The 20318-nt window shown below is 38.7% G+C and overlaps 1 long non-coding RNA gene across 1 annotated transcript in view; it reads right to left on the bottom strand.

Moving 5' to 3' along the window:
• Positions 1–617: 617 nt before the first annotated feature.
• The window catches only part of LOC124881262, a 38319-nt gene continuing 18618 nt past the window's right edge, over positions 618–20318 (bottom strand). The window contains exons 2-3 of the long non-coding RNA XR_007041594.1: positions 1626–1750; positions 618–1308 (exon numbers count right to left, since the gene is read on the bottom strand). This is a non-coding gene — a long non-coding RNA (uncharacterized LOC124881262). The remainder of the gene's footprint in view (positions 1309–1625; positions 1751–20318) is intronic.

Genomic DNA, 20318 nt, shown 5'->3' with positions numbered 1-20318 from the left:
TTGTTGTTGTTTGTTGCTTTCTTCAAAGTGCGCAGTTTACACTCATTTTCTTAATATTTGGTAGAATTGCATTTTAAACAGTATGACTTGGGTCAAAACTTTTGGTTATCCTTCCACAATCTAGTTTGCTAGAATTGTGGCTCATTCCCCTCGATACAACTGGTTTAACTGAGTTATGTTTGTAGACCGTCTTGCTCTCACACACCTTTTTTTTAGCCCTGCCCAAAACGTTTCTCAGTCTCTAGGACTGAGATCAGGGCTTTGTGATGGGTACCCCAAAACATTGACCTTGTTGTCCTTAAACCACTTTGCAGTTAAAATGTCTAAAATAGGGTCATTGTACATTGGGAAGACACATTTGTGCCTTTAACTTCCTAGCTGTTATCTTAAGGTGTTTCTTCAATATTTCCACATAATGTTCTTTCCTTTTGATGTCATCTATTTTGTGATGCACCAGTTCCTCCTGTAGCAAAACATCCACACAACATGTTGCTGTCAGCTCTGCAATTCACAGTCAGGATGTTGTTCTTGAATTTGCAAGCTCTCCTGATTTTTTATTTTATCAAGACAAACATAAAAATAACAGGAGCACATCAAAAGCATCACATGGCAGCAACACAAGACTATCGAGTCTGGATTGGTAGCCTCTGCCTGGACCTCTGATTGGTCCTGTCTCTAGTGTCCAACACTCTTATTGGGCAGTACTATAGTCTGTAATAAAACATGTTTACCACCGTAAACACACAGCCTTAAAAAATAAGAATACATGACTGAGTGGTTGATTGCAATCTGCAATAACCTTTCTACTATCTAATAAAAGGCCTACAAAACACAGATCCCTTTCTTTTAAATGTTTTAAAATGCAAAACTTTTCTTTATACAGAAAGCGGTAAATCAATAAAGAAATAAAATCAGTGTGACAAGATTTAGTTACACTAGTAATAGTAGTTTAAAACTTCTTGCTTTTAATAAACAGACTCTAGCACCATGAATAAACTGATTAAACATTCATTTTACCCCTTCTCACTGCCTCTGCTGGCAGCTCAAAAAGGGGACATGCAAGCGTTGCTGCTTCACCAGCTCCTTAACCTGCAGCTCCAGCTGTGGAGATACTGCTGTCGTTCCACTCCGAGTGCTACCCCTACCTCCGCCCTCCTCTCCGTGCCTCCCTTTTTTGCTCCGAGTCGCTCTCTCCGCTCCTGTCAGGTCCTTGTTGCCTGGCAACTGCTGTCTTAAGTTTTTCCCGGCAGAGTTTGGAAGGTAATAAAACAATGCCCCAAGACAAACAGAAGCTGGAACCGGATAGGCCTCAGGGATAAAGATGGGAAGGAAGAAAGTGAGTGAGGACAATAGTTCCCTTATAGGACAATCAAAACTTTCTCTCAGGCTTAGGTGTAACAACAAAGGATGCTAACAGCATCAAATTCAGCATTGAATTTGTGACTATGACAGAATACTGAGAGAAAACCTGGAAACAAATGGAAATTGAAATGTTATTTCAAGGTGACTGAGCATCCACGCAGAGAAACAGATGTCTTCTTCAAGGTTTCTGAGTCCCAAGGTTATGCAAACATATGGTAATACATTACAACACTCTTCATCTATAGAAAGATACTCATATTTACCTTCTGTGTGGTTTTAACACAGGATGTCCGTATGGGGGTTTTGATTGACGTATTCAAGGTGTTTTCCAGTCAACGAATGGTCAGTTTTTTATCCACCCAGTGGGATATCTCGATTCTCACAACTTCTGCAGAGATAAATATTGCAAAACAAAATAAAAATAATAATAAAAATCAACCATCCACACAGAAAATATAATATGTCATGCAGTGTGTGAGATTTCACATCTTTTAACAAGACACCCTGAAATATTAATCCAGCACAAAATTAAATTTTGGAGTCAACACACAGATCTTCCGTCACTCTGAAAACTCTTGTAGTTCACCACCGTGCTCATACATACAACATTATTTATATTATTTGTACTTAAAGGTACATATGTTCTAAAACACCACGCCTCACCAGACAGGTATTCATATAATAAAAACTGACAGAGACTGCGAGCTGTTTGGCTGCCGATTCCTGATAATCAGGTGGTGCGTTGACTCGGTCATTTGAATAAAAATCACTAGCTTTATTAATAATTGTCCTCATCACTTATTAGTTATTTATAGCCGAACCAACCTATTGTAGCACAAAACTGCAACAGGACAAGTAAAGAAAGAAAGGGGGAGCATGAGCACCACATGGTAAAATGTCAGTTTTGCCTTAAACAAGTTTTCTACTGCTTTAAGGCACTTGCAATCAACCAAGAGTTGGGATCCCCACATGTTGAGTAGGCATCCCTTGCTTGCTGTTGAGAATAGGCAGTCTAGGTCATGTGCATTCTGCAGGACTACATTTTATCCTGACTCGGATTTGCAGACAATTTCTTGCTTTTTAAAATTTTTGTGATGAATAGTTGAGTGAAAAGAAAACAGAGATAGCTGCATATTGGACCCCTGAGCAACATTCCAATCCCAACATTCCTGTTGTCTTTCAGTTCAGGTGCTGGATGCGTCTGTCTGTGTGTGTGGTGGCTCTTAAAGCCCTGACTCTAGCCACATACTCTTAAATAGACTTTGCTTCACAGTCCTCTTAAGGTCTTTGTCATAGTTGATTGTGCACCGTTTTTCTACAACACTTTTTACATCCACTCCACTTTCCTTCAATTTGGTTGGACACAGCTCTTTGTGCAGAGCCAGCTTCTTTAGCAATGACCTTCCTTGACTTACCCTCCTTGCAGAAGCTGTCAATGACAACTCTCACATTAGCAGAGTTTTGATGATTGTGTAGCCCACAAAAAAAACATTTCTGTATCAAAAATAATTTCTTTAGTAAAAAAGTGAAATATATTCCTTTGTGTGTAATGAATATATATGACAAATGAGTTTTTGAAATGTTCTGGGATTTTCTAATGTATTAAGATGCAGCTTATTCCAGCTATTAGTTGTCAAATACTGTAGTTGAAGCTGGAAAGACAGAGGGCTTTTTTTTTTACACCAAACATGGCAGAAAGCCCTCTTCACCGAAGCTCCCCTCTCCAGTTCAATTAATTATTTTATTGTATAGTTTCAATCTGTAAGATCACCATTAGAGATGTCAGGTGGAATTGAAGATGAGAAAGATGAGAGATGCTCTGCCCCCCTCCCCCACTAATCAAAATTCAAATATCCGTCTCCCTATCGGGATATTAGTTTATCTCTAACGGTGAACACCATGGCTCTAAATTGAAACATGATGCATGTACAGGCTATATGATTTTTCTAATGCGTGCAATGTTAGACTGCTTTGAAATAAATAAAATAAAGTTTTGCAAATAAATAGCTTAAAAATAGCAAATGATAAGAGTGACTCTAACGTAGAAAAAATAAATCAAGACGAAGCCAAACACAAGTGTCAGAGGCTTCTAGTGACAGTGTAGAGGCATTAACCTCAGAACACTTCGGAGATGGTTGGTTAAGGGTTGATTATATGTCTCAGTGACAAAACTGACTGCTTGCCTCTTGGTATGTGGCAGTCACTCAGATGAAGCTCCTCGGGAATACTACAGCTATGTCTCTGGGCTACAGGGTTTATAATGAATATATGACAAGTGCCGCATTGTGTTGATATTCAAAGTCAACATGTAACTTGTGAGACCCTAGTTTAAAAAAAGACCAAATTTGTTACAAGTAATATAGAGATGCATGCTATTGTGTTGTATTCTGCCCCCTTTAATCTGTTGCCCCTAAATAAAATCATGCACAATCTGTTGGAGTCTACCTTGGTGTAATGTAATCTCTACATTAAGCGCTTAGAGCATTAATTAGAGAAGCAAGAGGTCCATGGTAACAATGTTCTGTGGAGAAGCTGTAGAGATCCACAGCTCAGGTAGAAAAGTCTGTACCGTTAGTACTGGTCAGTCCATTTAAACAAGGGAGTTATTTCCAAAAGAGGTATAACTGAAGGTGATGTTTGGATAGAAGCTCGCTGTGTCTGCAGGGTGGAGGTGGCTCAGAAGGAGAGGTTCCGATCTTGCTTTGAGGTGAGGTGCTGCTTGCTTGCGGACTGGCCGGTGAGTGGAAAGACAGAAGACCGTGGCACTAAGAAGTTATCTAGGAGGTTTGTGATGGAGGAGCTTGAGATACAATCAAGTGAGTCTCCTTCTTGTCTGATATTTGGCTCTAAAAAATGTGGAGAAGGAGGAAACATTGGTATGCTTGAAATGATTCTGAGGTTATTATAAATGAATGCCACACTTTTCAGATTTTATTTCTATAATTTTATTAAGAAAGAGGGACGTAAACAAAGCATAACTAAGAAGTTAAAAATAATCACTACATCTTTAAACTGATTAAATGTTAAGCAACAGAGATTGATTAGGTTTATGTTTGAGGTTCTGAAACAGTGTGTTGATTAAAGATAGTCAGTCTCCAAAAATGCATATTTTCCCAGTTTCCAAACATCTCAACATGGTTATTACTTTCATTTTCTGGTGTTCTAATATTTTTTACACTGTGCCTGAGATGTGAGGGCAGTCCCAAACATGATCCCTGCCCGATTTAATCTGTGGAGCTTTAATCACTCACTGTCATCCATTGCCTGGAGCATTTTTCTTCTCTCTCTTTGTTTCTTGTCCACTTTCACTTCTGCTTTAGAAACTCCCAAAGTCTCTAACTTTCCCCAACTACAGCTTTTCTCTTTAGAAGCTCCTCCTGGAGCCTGGATGTTTTATGAAATTTTTTTTTTTTACAAGGATTTTTAATTTTCATGCAAAACACCAACTGTTCCAATACAATTTATAGATGTTCTTGACTTGGGGCTACTCTTTGCAGCAGGAAGCGTTATAGATACATTGACACACGATTACCCAAGAAAGCCAGTTTCATCCTGAGCACCATGGACCTCTGTGCCGTATCTCAATGATATTCATAATTACAAATGCTCATCTCATGATGGTGCCACAGGAGAAGCCGCGGGTGCCTTTGTAATCATTCCGATTAAGATCCGTCCTCTCGGGCACACGAACATGAGGACAAAATTACATGGCACGATATTGGTTTGGACCAAAGTGGTGGATTGGCCACTGATTGACACCATAGTCCCTAAAGCTGCATGGCGAGCACTTCAAAGAATACTAATACCATCAAGTGGTGGGACATATGCAGACGTCTTTCACACCTTTAACCAAATCATTTGAGGCACATGAGTTTTTTGCAGCCAGGAAGGCAGATTCAAAATCCAACTCAATAAGTGAATAACCTGAATTTTAAAATTTAAAAAGGGATCAGATTGCATGTCAGAACAATCAGAGGAACAAAACCTTGCAAAACAAGTCAGAAATGTTTACATATTTTGTCTTGGACAAGCTCATTATCAGTGCATATGACTGGGATTTCCTGCAATGAGAAGAAATTTGTGCATACTGTATGAGGTAGAGGGAAAATCTACATGTTTTTAAAACTGTTGTATGATTTGAATAAAAATAAAAACGTGAAAAGTGTGGCCTGCATTTGTTTTCACCCTCTTTGAGTGAATATGTTGTAGAATCATCTTTTGCTGTGATTAAAGCTACCAGTTCTTTGAAGAATGTCTCCACAAGCTCTGCACATGTAGGGACTTTCTTTGCAAAATGGCTCAAGCTTAGTCAGATGGGATAGAGAGCATCTGTGAAGTTTTCAATCCTGATTGTTTCTCAATTGGATTTAGGTCTAGACTTTGACTAGTACATTCTAACACACATTTCTAACATTAAACCAGTCAATCAAAGCTCTGGCTATATGTAGGGGTTCCCTGGCCTCCTGAACGATGACCGTACTGTCTCAAGTCTTAATTGTTCTCTATTTAGCTCCACCTATCCTCCCATCAAAACCTACCCGCTTCCTTGTCCCTGCTGAAGAAAAGCAGCCTCACAACATAGCGATGCAACTATCATTTAGTCACTATGTCAGAATACCTTCTCCATCATGTTTATGTGTCCCTACATGGCTTGTGACAAACATTAAGCAGGACTTTGTGTGGCATTCTTCTTGTCACTGTCACAACCCAGTTCGTGAGGCCATGACAAAATTACAGCAGCCAGTTCAATGTTTTTTATTAAATTAACGTAAGTTTCGGCAAACCAAACAATAAACCAAAAATTATCACAGTCTGAAATGTGAGCATCAGTTATTCAATGGTGTGAGTGTGAATGTTTATGAAAGAGTGAGTGTACACGTGTTGTATGGTGTAAAACACAAATAAACCCAAACAAGCTAAAATAACCAAAGTAAACCAACACTGAGCCTAATCAAATCCCTGGTCTGGGTGCTATGGGAAGAGCAAGGACAGCAACAACAAGTGTGAGGAGGAGCTACATTTAAATAGACGGGGAACACTGGGTCCAGGCATTCCCAGTCAGCAGCTAACTCCAAACCATTCCCACCTTGGTTGGTTTGAAGTTGGGCTATACCCTCTCTGTTTTAAGATGGGTTTAACAATTCTCCGCAAGTTGTTCAAGCCTTGAAATGTTGTTGTACAACCTTCTGGTGGTTTAAACGTCTCCATCTTTCTTTGGTCTTCATAATCCTGTTTCTTCTGCTCTTCTCTAACAAAACTTCTCAGCCCTTCACACAACATTTTATACTGAAATGAAATTAAACGAAGGTTTATTCTACCAACTAGATAACTCCTGAAGGCAGATGGCTGCACTGGAGTTTACTAAGCGGTACAGAGTTAATGGGGCTAAATCGAAATGCAAACAAATCAAATACAATGATATATTTACATTTAAATAGAAGCAATTACCCAAACAACGTGTGATTCGTTTCTCAGTGATATTTTTTCTTCTCTTTCTTTTATCGTTATCTGAGTCTGGAAGCTTGTGATATTGGCAAGCAACACAAAGTAGCTATTGAAATAAAACCTCAAAACCTCGGTGCAATGCAGTGTTGTTTCCACTGAGCAGCACTGAGATACAGCATCATGCAAAGCTACAGGGGTTGGACAATGAAACTGAAACACCTGGTTTTAGACCACAATAATTTATTAGTATGGTGTAGGGCCTCCTTTTGCGGCCAATGCAGCATCAATTCGTCTTGGAAATGACATATACAAGTCCTGCACAGTGGTCAGAGGGATTTTAAGCCATTCTTCTTGCAGGATAGTGGCCAGGTCACTACGTGATACTGGTGGAGGAAAACGTTTCCTGACTCGCTCCTCCAAAACACCCCAAAGTGGCTCAATAATATTTAGATCTGGTGACTGTGCAGGCCATGGGAGATGTTCAACTTCACTTTCATGTTCATCAAACCAATCTTTCACCAGTCTTGCTGTGTGTATTGGTGCATTGTCATCCTGATACACGGCACCGCCTTCAGGATACAATGTTTGAATCATTGGATGCACATGGTCCTCAAGAATGGTTCGGTAGTCCTTGGCAGTGACGCGCCCATCTAGCACAAGTATTGGGCCAAGGGAATGCCATGATATGGCAGCCCAAACCATCACTGATCCACCCCCATGCTTCACTCTGGGCATGCAACAGTCTGGGTGGTACGCTTCTTTGGGGCTTCTCCACACCATAACTCTCCCGGATGTGGGGAAAACAGTAAAGGTGGACTCATCAGAGAACAATACATGTTTCACATTGTCCACAGCCCAAGATTTGCGCTCCTTGCACCATTGAAACCAACGTTTGACATTGGCATGAGTGACCAAAGGTTTGGCTATAGCAGCCCGGCCGTGTATATTGACCCTGTGGAGCTCCCGATGGACAGTTCTGGTGGAAACAGGAGAGTTGAGGTGTACATTTAATTCTGCCGTGATTTGGGCAGCCGTGGTTTTATGTTTTTTGGATACAATCCGGGTTAGCACCCGAACATCCCTTTCAGACAGCTTCCTCTTGCGTCCACAGTTAATCCTGTTGGATGTGGTTCGTCCTTCTTGGTGGTATGCTGACATTACCCTGGATACCGTGGCTCTTGATACATCACAAAGACTGGCTGTCTTGGTCACAGATGCGCCAGCAAGACGTGCACCAATAATTTGTCCTCTTTTGAACTCTGGTATGTCACCCATAATGTTGTGTGCATTTCAATATTTCGAGCAAAACTGTGCTCTTACCCTGCTAATTGAACCTTCACACTCTGCTCTTACTGGTGCAATGTGCAATCAATGTAGACTGGCTACCAGGCTGGTCCAATTTAGCCATGAAACCTCCCACACTAAAATGACAGGTGTTTCAGTTTCATTGTCTAACCCCTGTACATGTGATGCACTGGTAGTTCATAGGTGCAACCTGTCTGATGATACCTGAATAGATTGAATGGATGCTGTTCCTCATTTATGATTATGTGCTTTTGTCATAGTCTGACACTTGTGTTCGTGATGCAACAGCTTTATAAATGGCTACCGCAAAGCCATCACCTAAGGCTGAGCATCTTGTAATCACCTAAAGCAATCGGATGTAAATAATAATGCAGCTAAATACATCTGTTTAGAATGAAGACTTTGCATCTAAGACGCTAATGTAAAAGAAAAAATGTCTGAGGCTTTTTATTTCTATTCCTTTAGTCATTCAGCTGGTCTGCTTTTGGTCGAATTAATCTTATGAAATATCGTGAATGCTTTAATGGGGAAATCCTAAAAAAAACTGGAGAATCAATTTAAGAGGCGGTCGTCCTTAGTCCTTTGGTCACCCTGAAAGGCAGGGACCCTTTAGATCCACAGGGTCTTTGTTTACTCCCAGTTCCTCTGTCTAATTTGGCATACCATTTGTTTGGGCTCTGTCTTGACCTTCAGTAATCTATCCACACTATATTTTAATAGCAGTCACAATGAGGAGAGCGATGAGTCAAATCAGGGATGACAAGGAGGTTGTTCTTGGGAAGACAAATGGTGCTAAATACATGATAAAAACATATGAGCAGCTGCAGAAGACTTACTACTGAGGCAGATGTCCACCTTGCATCTCCAATGTGCAAAGCTGCCAGCAAGACTTGAAGCTGTAGTTGCTATGAAAGATGGTTATTTATCCACAATATTTCTATAACCCATGATGCATGGATTATGTTTGCAACTTACAGCGTACTAGTATTCTTGAATTCGAGGAAATTGCCTCTTCCAGAGCAAATACAGATAAACTTCCGATGGGATGATATAATTATATATTTCCTTTCAAAAACATTGAGGATATCCTGAAGAGACGGCCTCTGATTATTTAGACCACCATATTAGGTGCTTTGTCATCTCTGTCTCTCTACTGCTAAGAGAACAAAGGTAAAAATAGAATCAAGTTTGACATGTATCTACCATTATCTACGCTTTTAATTTGCTGAAAGCTTACCAGTTGTAATTTTGACTGTTTTAAGTAGTAGTTTTCTTTTGCAGGTTGGGAATATGGTGAGGGATGGAAATACCTGACTAATAGATAATTACTGATCATAAAACATAAAAAAGTACACATTATTTCTTAAACCTAAAATCATATCTGATCTGATTTCAATTTCTTCTTCTTCAACTTTCCAGCTGAACCACAATGTGAGTTCCAGATTTTGCTCTGTGAGCTTTGGAGCTAAGTGGAAAGTTAGAAGCAAAGTGGAGTTAACAGGCAAATTGCTAAATTACTTTTGATTCCTCGTCTGTTGTTAACCGATAAAAATAAAAAAAATGTAAATCTACTTAGAGAAATAACTCTGTTTTACTTTGAGTCCGGGTATAACACGCATCTGCTGAAGCATCCAGGAAAGCTTCATCTGATTAAAGCCAAGCCAGCTCAACAAGTAGTCATGTTTGTATATGCACAAGCTTTGCAGAAACATGTCTTGAAGCTTGTGATTGTTGAAACAGATTTTAAAAATTGTGAAACTGCAAACCACTTACTTGAAAAAAATTAGCTCACTACATATGATAGGTAGCAACACAAACTACTTTAATGTAATGATCACTATATACCCAGAAGTTGCAAATTAAACCAAATCTACAGCAACACCCCCAGGAAAAAAAAAAAAATCTTATATTATTTTTCTTGCACTTCACAATTATCCATCTATTATCTATTATCTATTACATAAAATCCCAATAAAAAACATTGAAATATGTGATTATAATGTGACAAGATTTCAAGTTCAAGTGGTGTGAATACTTCTGCAAGGCAGTAACTATGCTGAGTTCTGCCTGCTGAGTTGTCAGGGCAACGTTTGGACTACAAATTGCTGGATCAAAGGGTTTCAGAGGAGGTGGGATTCTGGCACAGTTGCAGGTCAGATGGCAGGGCCTCCTCTCCTTCTGTCCAGCCACCGAGCTACTACAGGAGGGTCAGTAGAGGCAGAAACATATGCCATGCTGCATGCATGGTCTGCTGTCCAATTAGGGGTCTGAAAGCAGCAGTCAAAAACTGAACAGGGATAGTGACAAAACTCATGCAAACATGAGTTTGGATTAATCTCAGACACATTGTGCTCATGCGTTTGGAGCATCTTCAGTTCTGAGTTTCCAGTTTTGCATGTTAGGTTATGTGTAGTTTGAGAGGACAAAGACAGTATTTTCTCACCCTCTACAGGAGTGTTCAGATACAGGAACACAACTACTCACTGAAGGTATCATAAATCTTTTAAACTCCTGTCAAGTTACACCAATACCCCCCCCCCACACACACACCCATAAAAAGAAAGTGTGTCGCCTCTCTGAGACACATAAAATCTTAGAAGAAAATATCTTTTCCAAGTTATTTATTTATCCCTTTCCCTCGCCCACACATTTCTGGCAGTTTTCATCTGCTTCACCGGTACTGATATCCAGGATTCGAGGTTGTATGACATTTTTTTATTTGCTTTCAGAAAAAAGGAGGCAAGGTCGGGGGCTTAGCAAGTTCCACAGCCATATCCAGCCAATTCTGCAGTTTGCTATATATCATAGACAAACAATTTTTGTACACTACAGCAATGACAAATAAATAACAATCCTGACCAATTGATGTTTCACTGCTCTATAACTAAAAGCAGCAGAACAAGAGAGCAAAGCTCTGCACAGAAAGCAAACAGAGTAAAAGATGGTCTGCCTCCCAGAATGCGTAATGTTTATCATGAAGTATTTCCTTAAAGGTTTTCTATCTTCCATTTCCATAACAAGTAAAACTCACATTGCGTATTAGTTTATGTTTGCAGCAAGAAAGCAAAGCTGAAATGAAAACAGTATGAAACAAGAAAAAAAAAGCTTTCTCCGGTGGTACTTCAGTTTAGTTTGGGCACTGATGACCTCAGCCAAGCCAAGGACTAGTGGGGTCCAACACTTCAGGAAAGATGGATTTTGTTGCCTCTGAATGGGCCTGGATTATCTCTGCTGCACAGGAGTGGGAAGAAAGGGAGCTACTGAACATCTCTGCGTGGTGAAAAATGAGGGACTGAGATACGATTTCTTCTTTAATTCACAACCCGGTAGCTTGGCTTTGATAAGACACAAGTGATCAACTTCCTTTGATTTGGTGGGTCGCCTCTCTTTTGCACTGCTGATGTGCTGAATGTAGTTTTCCTCAACAGGTGACCGTGTAGCTTCAAAAGCGAAAAACGAAAAGGAGAGTGAAGGTAGATGGAGAAGAATCATCTGCAGGTTGAAGTCAAATAAAAGCCACATAAGTTTAGAGAAACAATCTGGATTTATGATATGAGTAATAGAGTGAGCTCAGACATAGAGGTTCACATATAATTCTCATCTATCTATCTATCTATCTATCTATCTATCTATCTATCTATCTATCTATCTATCTATCTATCTATCTATCTATCTATCTATCTATCTATCTATCTATCTATCTATCTATCTATCTATCTATCTATCTATCTATCTATCTATCTATCTATCTATCTATCTATCTATCTATCTATCTATCTATCTATCTATCTATCTATCTATCTATTGTCTGAAGTTTGAACTTGCGTCTCTTTAATCTTTTTCACAAGTTTAAAGCAACAAGAACATTCTGTATATTTCTCAGAATGAAGAGTCATGAAGACCCATTGAAATAATTAATCTTCAGTTATTATTCTGAATAAAATGCTGGTTACTAATAATTAGTTTAGTCAATAACTTGTTTCATTATTAATTAAACCAAGGTCTATTTCCTAGTAATTTAATTAGGTAAAGAGAAACACAAAAACAGATAAAAAACAGTTTTGAATGAATAAGAAATTGAGCATTTACAATATTATACAACCTGACTAAAGGTTTGGGTTTTATTGAAAGAGGTTTTACAGCTTTAAACTCTGTTTTAAACGGTGTTCTGATTCCTTACATTAAACTGAGAAGGAGAATCCTGGTGAGATACAAAAGGAGGAATTAAAACTCGAAAGATGTCAGGTTTCTGGTCCAGAATCATCCTGGGGGCATAATTGTTTAACTGACTTGGACTTTGGTTCAGGTCTAACAGTCTGTTTCTTAGCTCTACTGATGGGAAAATCTCAGCACACAGTCGGTCTGGTAAACTGTTGGTTCTGGTTCAGTTCACTGAATGTCCTTGATGAGTTGAATAGAAAGAATAAACACACTCAAAGAAAGTCACTGAGTGACATGGCATATCGGAGGTTTGGATAAATTACAAAACTTTGCAGAAACGTCCCACAAAATTTAGATGCATGAATAAAAATGTAAAATCCAAATAACCTATTTATCACAAACAAATTGATCAGGCTTCGTGCTGACTCGGCTGGGCGAGGCTACTTATTGGTTCTCTATGCGAGTTTCAGAACGCATCAGGTTCAGGAGACAGCTGCTTCCAGGTGAGGAGTCATCATGAGGTGCTGATCAACCAGTTAGAAACAGACTTGGGGAAACATGCAGCCCTTCTGAGTTAGACAGATATGAAGAATGGTTTCTGCTATTGTTTTTCAACCACATTCTTGAGACTCAGGAAGAGAACAAGATTGTAAAAAAAACATTCATTGCAAATAAAACTTTCAACAGGATAGGCCTGCTAAAATTCAAGGTTTCCAACATCATTCTTCTGACTAAAAAGAAAAGCTTGTTTTCAGAGGATACCACAGTCAGTTTTAAAGGTTATGACTAATAATTGAAAAAGGCTTCTCTGAATGTCAAACTTTGCAATGATTCATAATTAGTTACATTTTGAAGTTTTGGGGGCGCCATATGCATTATAGGTTATTACCTATACCTATTACCCTAAAGTTTTATCATTCACAATTCATCCTATAGTCTGTTGTTTTTACAGGGTTCATATTTAAACCAGACCACATGGGAAATATGTGCAAACAATTTAAAGTGAATTGTTGTACTTTCACACTAAAATTTTGCTTAAAAAAGACTGAGAACTCTGGAAAAGTTGTCATGTAAAATGTATGAGATCTCTGGTCTGACACTCCCCAACTTCTGTTGTTCCTTCACCCCTACATGTTTCCCTCCTCCCAGCAGACCCACAGTTGTCACAAACAGTGTCAGCAATGGTCCCTCAAACCCCCGAGCCATAATTAAATCTCCAGATTTGAAATGCCAGCGTTTCTGCTGACATCTAGTCAATTTAGTCTGGTAATTACATTCTTCTAATTTATTCACCTCAAAATGATAATTGTTCACCTTGACATAAGCTGTGTGTGATCCATTGCTGCAGAGTGTTCTAATTGCGTTCACCAAGTGGGCTGGGAAAAAACCTCATTTTCCAAATAAATAGAAAACCCGGAAACAAGCTGGGAACAGCTTCTTGATATTTATATCTTATTGTCAGTTTAGAGTGTTTTACATATATTATCATCATGATGTGGCACAATGATTTACTGCCAATGCATAAAGTTCTCACTTATGTTTCAGTTGTTGACATAATACAGTTCTGAAAAGGTCACTTGTGTCTGGGCTATCAGAGTTGGGATAATTTTGTTACAGCTCAGGATTCTAGTGAAAGTGGGAGTATCGATCAAGCTTTTGGTGAGATAGGGGGACCCGTCCACACGAAGCGGCAGCAAAACCACTTACCTGCTCCCAGAATGGTAACAGCCCTAACCTCTTAAGTGGCTACAAACCTGCGGGTTTGCCTGGCCTCTCCCCTAACACGCATGCGCTAACCAGCCAACCACAACAAGAATGGCAGCCTTCACAGTTGGTCTTGTGTTTCAAAAGCTATTCAATTTACTGTGGATTTTACACTAGCATCTTTTGCTCAGGTAAGGCGACTGTGAGTGCAAACTGCAGTTGGAAAACTACATGCAGTACAGGTGCTTAGTTCCACACAAACACCACTTTTCTTACTCCTGCATTCTCTATGTTCACCATACTATTCATCTTCCTACAACATTTGACAAAATTTATAGCAACTGAAGTCAATGACAGCGTGTTTTTTTTTCTGTTTTGGTATGAATCATTGATAATTTAGCTCATAGCATATGTCTAATGATTCCAGTTAATCGTGTGTAGATAGAACTTACAGAAAAAGTCTGTTCTCCAGTTTTACAAACTTAACGCTTTGTTTGGAGGATCATCAGTTTTTATCACCACGAATTCAGCTTCGATCTGCAGAGCTCTTTCATCACCAATATCTGTTTGAACACAGTGCGCAGAGCAAGCTCAAACAAACTGCAGCAGCCGATACAATCTCTCTTTCACTGTGGATGTTAAAATAAACAGTAAAAAACGGTTATAGACAGTATAATACAGGTTTGCAAGCTGTGGACTCAAAAACATATATTTTTACCTATTACTTTTTTGCAGTAAAATTACAATGGGGGGTTGTCACATGACGTCGAAGTAACGTGACCGCACCTCGGGATCGCCATCTTGAGTGACAGCTGCAGCCTGTTTTTGTTGTTTTAGCATGATCAGCGAAGCAAAACTCCGGACCATTAAATTTAACTATGGTGAAAACTTGCCTAGTTGTGGGTTGTGCTGCGCGTGGTGGTCGAGACAAACGTTCATTCAGTTGTCTGCCATCCATGATAAGAAAATCAGTGTGAGAAAACAAAAACACTGTACACACTGTCGCCTACTGTGGCGGTACCGGATATCCAGGGCGGATTTGGACGGCTTGAATCTCACTCATGCCCGAGTGTGCAGTACACATTTTGTGACAGGTAAATAAATATTGTTTGTCTACATTTATTGTGATAATATTGTGGAAAGTAGTCTGCCAAGACCGTGAGCTTCGATCTGGCTCAGTGCTGTGACCTACTTCAGTAAGCTGCTCTCTCACGCCTTGATTTTTAAAACAAGGGATTTTAATATACATATAAAATCACGAATGTTTATATCTTTGCCGTGAAAGCGCAAATAAAATAAATATAATATTTATTCACGTCGGATTATATTCGGGTGTGTTGATCGGGTTTGAGGTACATGGCCTTATCAGGAGACTGTGCCAACTCTAGATATTTATCCATGGGCGATAAAGTATGTAGTGTTGCAATGTTTTGAAGAGCTGTGAATCGATACCGAACCACCCAAGATGGCGGATTGGAAGTGAGGCAGGGACTTCAGTGACGTCGATGTAAAGGGTCCATAGAACTTTGATGATGATTTCCTTAGGTAAAAAATGGTTATTAAAGAAAAACATAACTTAAAATCTGTTCAGAAATGGCCTTTTGTCTAATTATTTTGTGCAGTTTTGCCAAATTCTGTCAAGTGCAATATATTACATGTTTTAATTAGCTTTAAATTTGGCATTTTGAAGTACAGAATGTGCCTAAGGCTTTTATTGTGAAGGCTTGAATAAAGTTGTGTCTCAGCTGTCTCGATGTTATAAATAAGTGATCATGCGACTGCTTCAGGCTCGCATTATGACTTTATCCTGCAGGTAGCATCTACTGGAGTTTGGCTCATTTCCTTCTGCATCTCTCAAGGACAGAACATGTTTAAAAACATGTTACAAAGTTTTTCATACTACATTGTATAGCTATTTCATAGTTGAAATATCCTTGGTTTACTTTTACTGCCTTCTGTTTGCATCTGAAATGATGCATTGGAGATGTTTGAATAATAATAAAACCCTCCTAGTTTTTAATTGGTGCTGTAACCAAATACATTCTCATTTTAATTTAATTGCAAAACAAAAACACTCTTGATACTAATACAAACTTTTTACCATTGTCACCATTAAACCAGGAATTGTTTTATACCCACAAAACGTTGTTCAGGAAACTGAAGGAAATGGAGGAAAACATTTCAAACTTATTAAACAAATTACATGTGACAAACATTTTAAATAAGCTTGTTTTGATCCAAGCCATTGCTTTCACTCAAACATACTTGAATATTTTGGACGTTTTTGCATCAACAAAAATATAAATATAGAAACTGCTAAAACTTGCCGTAGAGCCTGACCTACTGCCCACCACTGGCATTTTTTTTTTCTTTGTCACAGGTTTCTGCTTGTTACAACCCAGTCCCCGGCTTCTCTTTGCCTGCGTAGTTATAATCCAAAAGCAGACTGAGAACGTAGCTTACTGCAATGTGCAATGAATAATTCAATCCTTGCTGTGCTGTCATCTAAGTAGCAAACACCTTTTCACTGCTTCCTATAATGCATGTGAAATTATAAAGGTCTAAGGTAAGAGCACAAATGTCAATTGCAGTACAATTATTAGACGTGTGAAAGACTACAGATACGGTGGTTTAGAGGTAAGCAGAACTATAATTTGGAAGTTTTAAAGGGAAAATGTGAAGAAATAATTTCTTGTTGACATTGAGTTTAATAAAGAAAAATAGCTCATGATCCACAAATCAACTTTTAGAAATAATGTATAACCTAAGAAATAATTATGTAATGTAATTTTTAAAAAATCACCAAAGAATGTCTTCATGCTATTTCAGAAATGTTTCTGCATCTCATCTCATTGCTTTGCAATAAAAGATCACTGTTTATTTGATAGATTCCTAGTCTCGGGAATTAAAGTGGATGTGCTATGGTGCATCTCCTAATGACATCCCATTTCCCACAACAGTCCTGACATTTTGGTTGCCTTATTTGTTTTGCACTCTTTGCCTTCTCTTTGAAGGTCACTCCTAAATTACTTTAAAGCATGCAAATCACTATGTCCACAATCCACCTTTAGTACTTGATGATCTGAAGTAGGAAAGGAGACAGGCAAACAGTGCAACTAGTGAAAATATAAATAATCTTTTAATATAGTTCGGTTTTTAGCAAAATCTAGCAGCAAGTTGTTGCTATTTAGAGGAATAATTCACAGCTTTGGGTAGTGGCAGTGACATCATGAATAAAGATGCTAAAAAGGTTTTACGAGACTACTGAGTGGACTAAAGAAAAGCTCATATCATATTGCACTATTTTTACATTTTAGCTTAAATAACCTTGCAGACTAACACTCCCACCTCGAGGCCCCCTTTCTACAGGAGAAATGCCATGCTGCAGAATGTACTTAGTCTTGAAAGGGTGTTTTAGTGTGTACTAAGCATGTAGATGTTTTTCTAATATGTGTAATGTGTAGTACATATGAGTGCTCCTATTATTTTTAGCATGCACAAAATATCAGTAATAATGTTGTAATAGTCTGCTTTATAACAGTGGAAGTGTTTTGGTGGGGCATGGGTTGAGTGGTGATATCAGTAGCAACATATCTATAAATTGGGTTCGATGCACACTGGTGTGATTTTTGTTGTCAGAGAATTTGAAGCAAGACTGGCCAAACTGACCCCATGCCAATGTTACAACCTCATCAGGCCCACACTGGCTATGCAGAGATAAAAGTACATTCCTGCAAAAGCACTTGGTGGTAAAGCTGACTTCAGGTCAAAGGACAGTCTTCTACTATCATCACCAACTGTAATGGCCAGTTCACATTGTTCACATAGCAGTAAATACAGCGCCATGCAGAAGCCCCTTGCACATAGAAATCTGCAAGCTCTGCAATCACTTTACGAGTTGGACTCCTATTTGATAAAAGGGGCACACATTAAATGCTTTTGAAGGAGCCATAAAGGCAATGTACATGAGTAGTACACAGAGAAAGATTACATTTGTTTCCTTTATTGCCTTGAATGTTTGTGCATTGAAAAACATATTACATGGGTCACAATGTGTGGGAATGCATGTGGTGTATTGTATTGGAGGGAAGAGTTAATTTTGCTGCTACACAACCATCTTAAGGAATAATTTTTCCATACTTACTGACCGCCCGACACATGGAGCTGAAAATTGAATGACCTATATGTGGCCTCAATGTCAAAAAAAATATTAGCCAAATTAATTACAAGTCAGTTTGTCAGTTAAAACTACTTAATGTATTCAGCATCCAGAGTATACTGAATCAGTGGAAACAAAGTGTCTGAACAGCATAGTATTGGAACATTTATGGTAAATGGCCTGCACTTGTATAGTGCTTTATCAAGTCCCCAGCAACCCTAAAAGCATTTTACACTACAATCAGTCATCCTTATTCATACACACTGTGGGTGACTGTAGCTACAACGTACAGTCACCCAGAAGTGAGGCTTTCATACATTCAGCGCCACAGATCCCTCTGACCACCATCACCTCTGATCGCCATCAGCAGCCAAGGTGGGTGAAGTATCTTGCCCAAGGACACAACGACAGAGATAGTTACAGATTGGGGGTTTGAACCCCTAGCACTGTCGCCACCATCGCCCCGGTGTCCGCTCTGCAACAGTGGTGCATATGTATTGATGATCTTGAGTCTGAGAGTTGCGTCCAAGTTTTTGACATGTCCAGTAATGGAACAGTTGTCCATTTGGAGATTGAATTACATACTTTATAGCATATTTTCTGGTGCAAAGGAAGTTTATACTGAAGTGTTAGTGTTATCATAACATCCTACTCCACCAAAATGCGAGGCAAATACCCAATATTGTGACAGCTGTTTAAACAGCATTCTCAATAAATTATTTGCACTGGTTTATTGTAGTTCATGCAAATAGAACTCTCAGGATTGTAAAATAATAAGCACCTGTCACATTTTTAAATATTCATAAATATGTGGTTATGTTAAAGAAGCCATTTACCTATTCTTCTCTTTTAAATGTCTGTTTTAATTGGGGAAATGCACTGCAAAATAGCTCTCCAAATTACAATTCATTAGATTTGCATTAATATTCCTTAAATGATTAACGTTTGTCTTAGTAGGCATGCTGTACCTGGAGTGCATGACTATAATAGGAAACAGCTTGGCACAAAACCAAAATTTTGTTGTATTTGAATTGTGTTTATTAAAATAATTTAAAACTGTACTCACATTTCATTTTAGCAAGATGAAATTTTACAAGAATGTGTAGCAAAATAAATAAACAAGAACATATAAATTTGCCTTCAAACCTGTATGAATCACAATTCCACCAATGTTTGTGTCTATGTCTGAGACCCTGTCAGGTCTCTCTCATCACAGTCCCCCACCCTGGTCCATGTCAAGATATGAGATCTGCAGTGGAGGTTATTAGCAAGACCTTTCAGCATTTTTTCTCGTCTACAATACCAACTCAGCATTTGGGAAGAGCTTAAATTAGACTGTCATTGAATTTGGGTGAAATATAGCGAACATTCGTGCTGTGTGGACCAAAACAGGGCAGATCAATGATGTAGCCCAGTAGTCAGAAAAACCCACAACAACCTCAGCAACCCAGCACACGTCTGTGTTCGAAGAGTAGAAGAGTGTCCTAAGAATTGTTTCCATCCTGGACAACCCTACACCTCATTATGTGGATCCTAACTGTAACATTTGTGCCAACAAAAGAAAGAAGTGTGGCTTTTACGTAGTCAGACGAGGAAAAATGTTAGCCTAAAATTACCATCTAGTAAGTCTGACATTTTTTTCAGGAGATGAGGATTTTAAACTCTGTTCTTTTCCAACCCCAAAACATGATTCTCCTGAAGCAGGAATCCGTAGACTACGTGAATATGATAGTGGCAAATGTTGGAATCAAATAGAAAATTGGCACCAAACTGTGGAGAAATGTTTTAGCACTACTTGTATGCATTTTTGTATTGCCTTAAACATTTTTCTTTGATCATTTGTTTTTAAGAATCCCTTGAATCCCCCTTTTTTTTTCAAATTTTGTCAACTCACAACCACAAACATTACAAATGTACTTCATTAAGATCTCATGTTTTGGACCAACACAAAGCATCAGATAATTGGGAAAAAAATAAAACATAGTTATTTGTTTCATAAAAAAACTGTGGAAAGTGCAGCATGCATGTCTACTCAGCCACTTGACCTCTAACAGTTTTTTTCCAGCTTTGCCTTGGTTTTAGATCCATTCATCTTCCTGAAGAAAACAATGCCCACAGCATAATACTGTGGGCATCGTTATCACAACCTTTGATGGTGGTCATTGTGTTTTGCATAAGTGCA

The sequence above is a fragment of the Girardinichthys multiradiatus genome, chromosome 14, assembly GCF_021462225.1.
Source record: "Girardinichthys multiradiatus isolate DD_20200921_A chromosome 14, DD_fGirMul_XY1, whole genome shotgun sequence".
Taxonomy (NCBI): Eukaryota; Metazoa; Chordata; class Actinopteri; order Cyprinodontiformes; family Goodeidae; genus Girardinichthys; species Girardinichthys multiradiatus.
The sequence above is the reverse complement of the archived record's forward strand: the minus strand, read 5'-3'. Positions and strand labels throughout refer to the sequence as shown.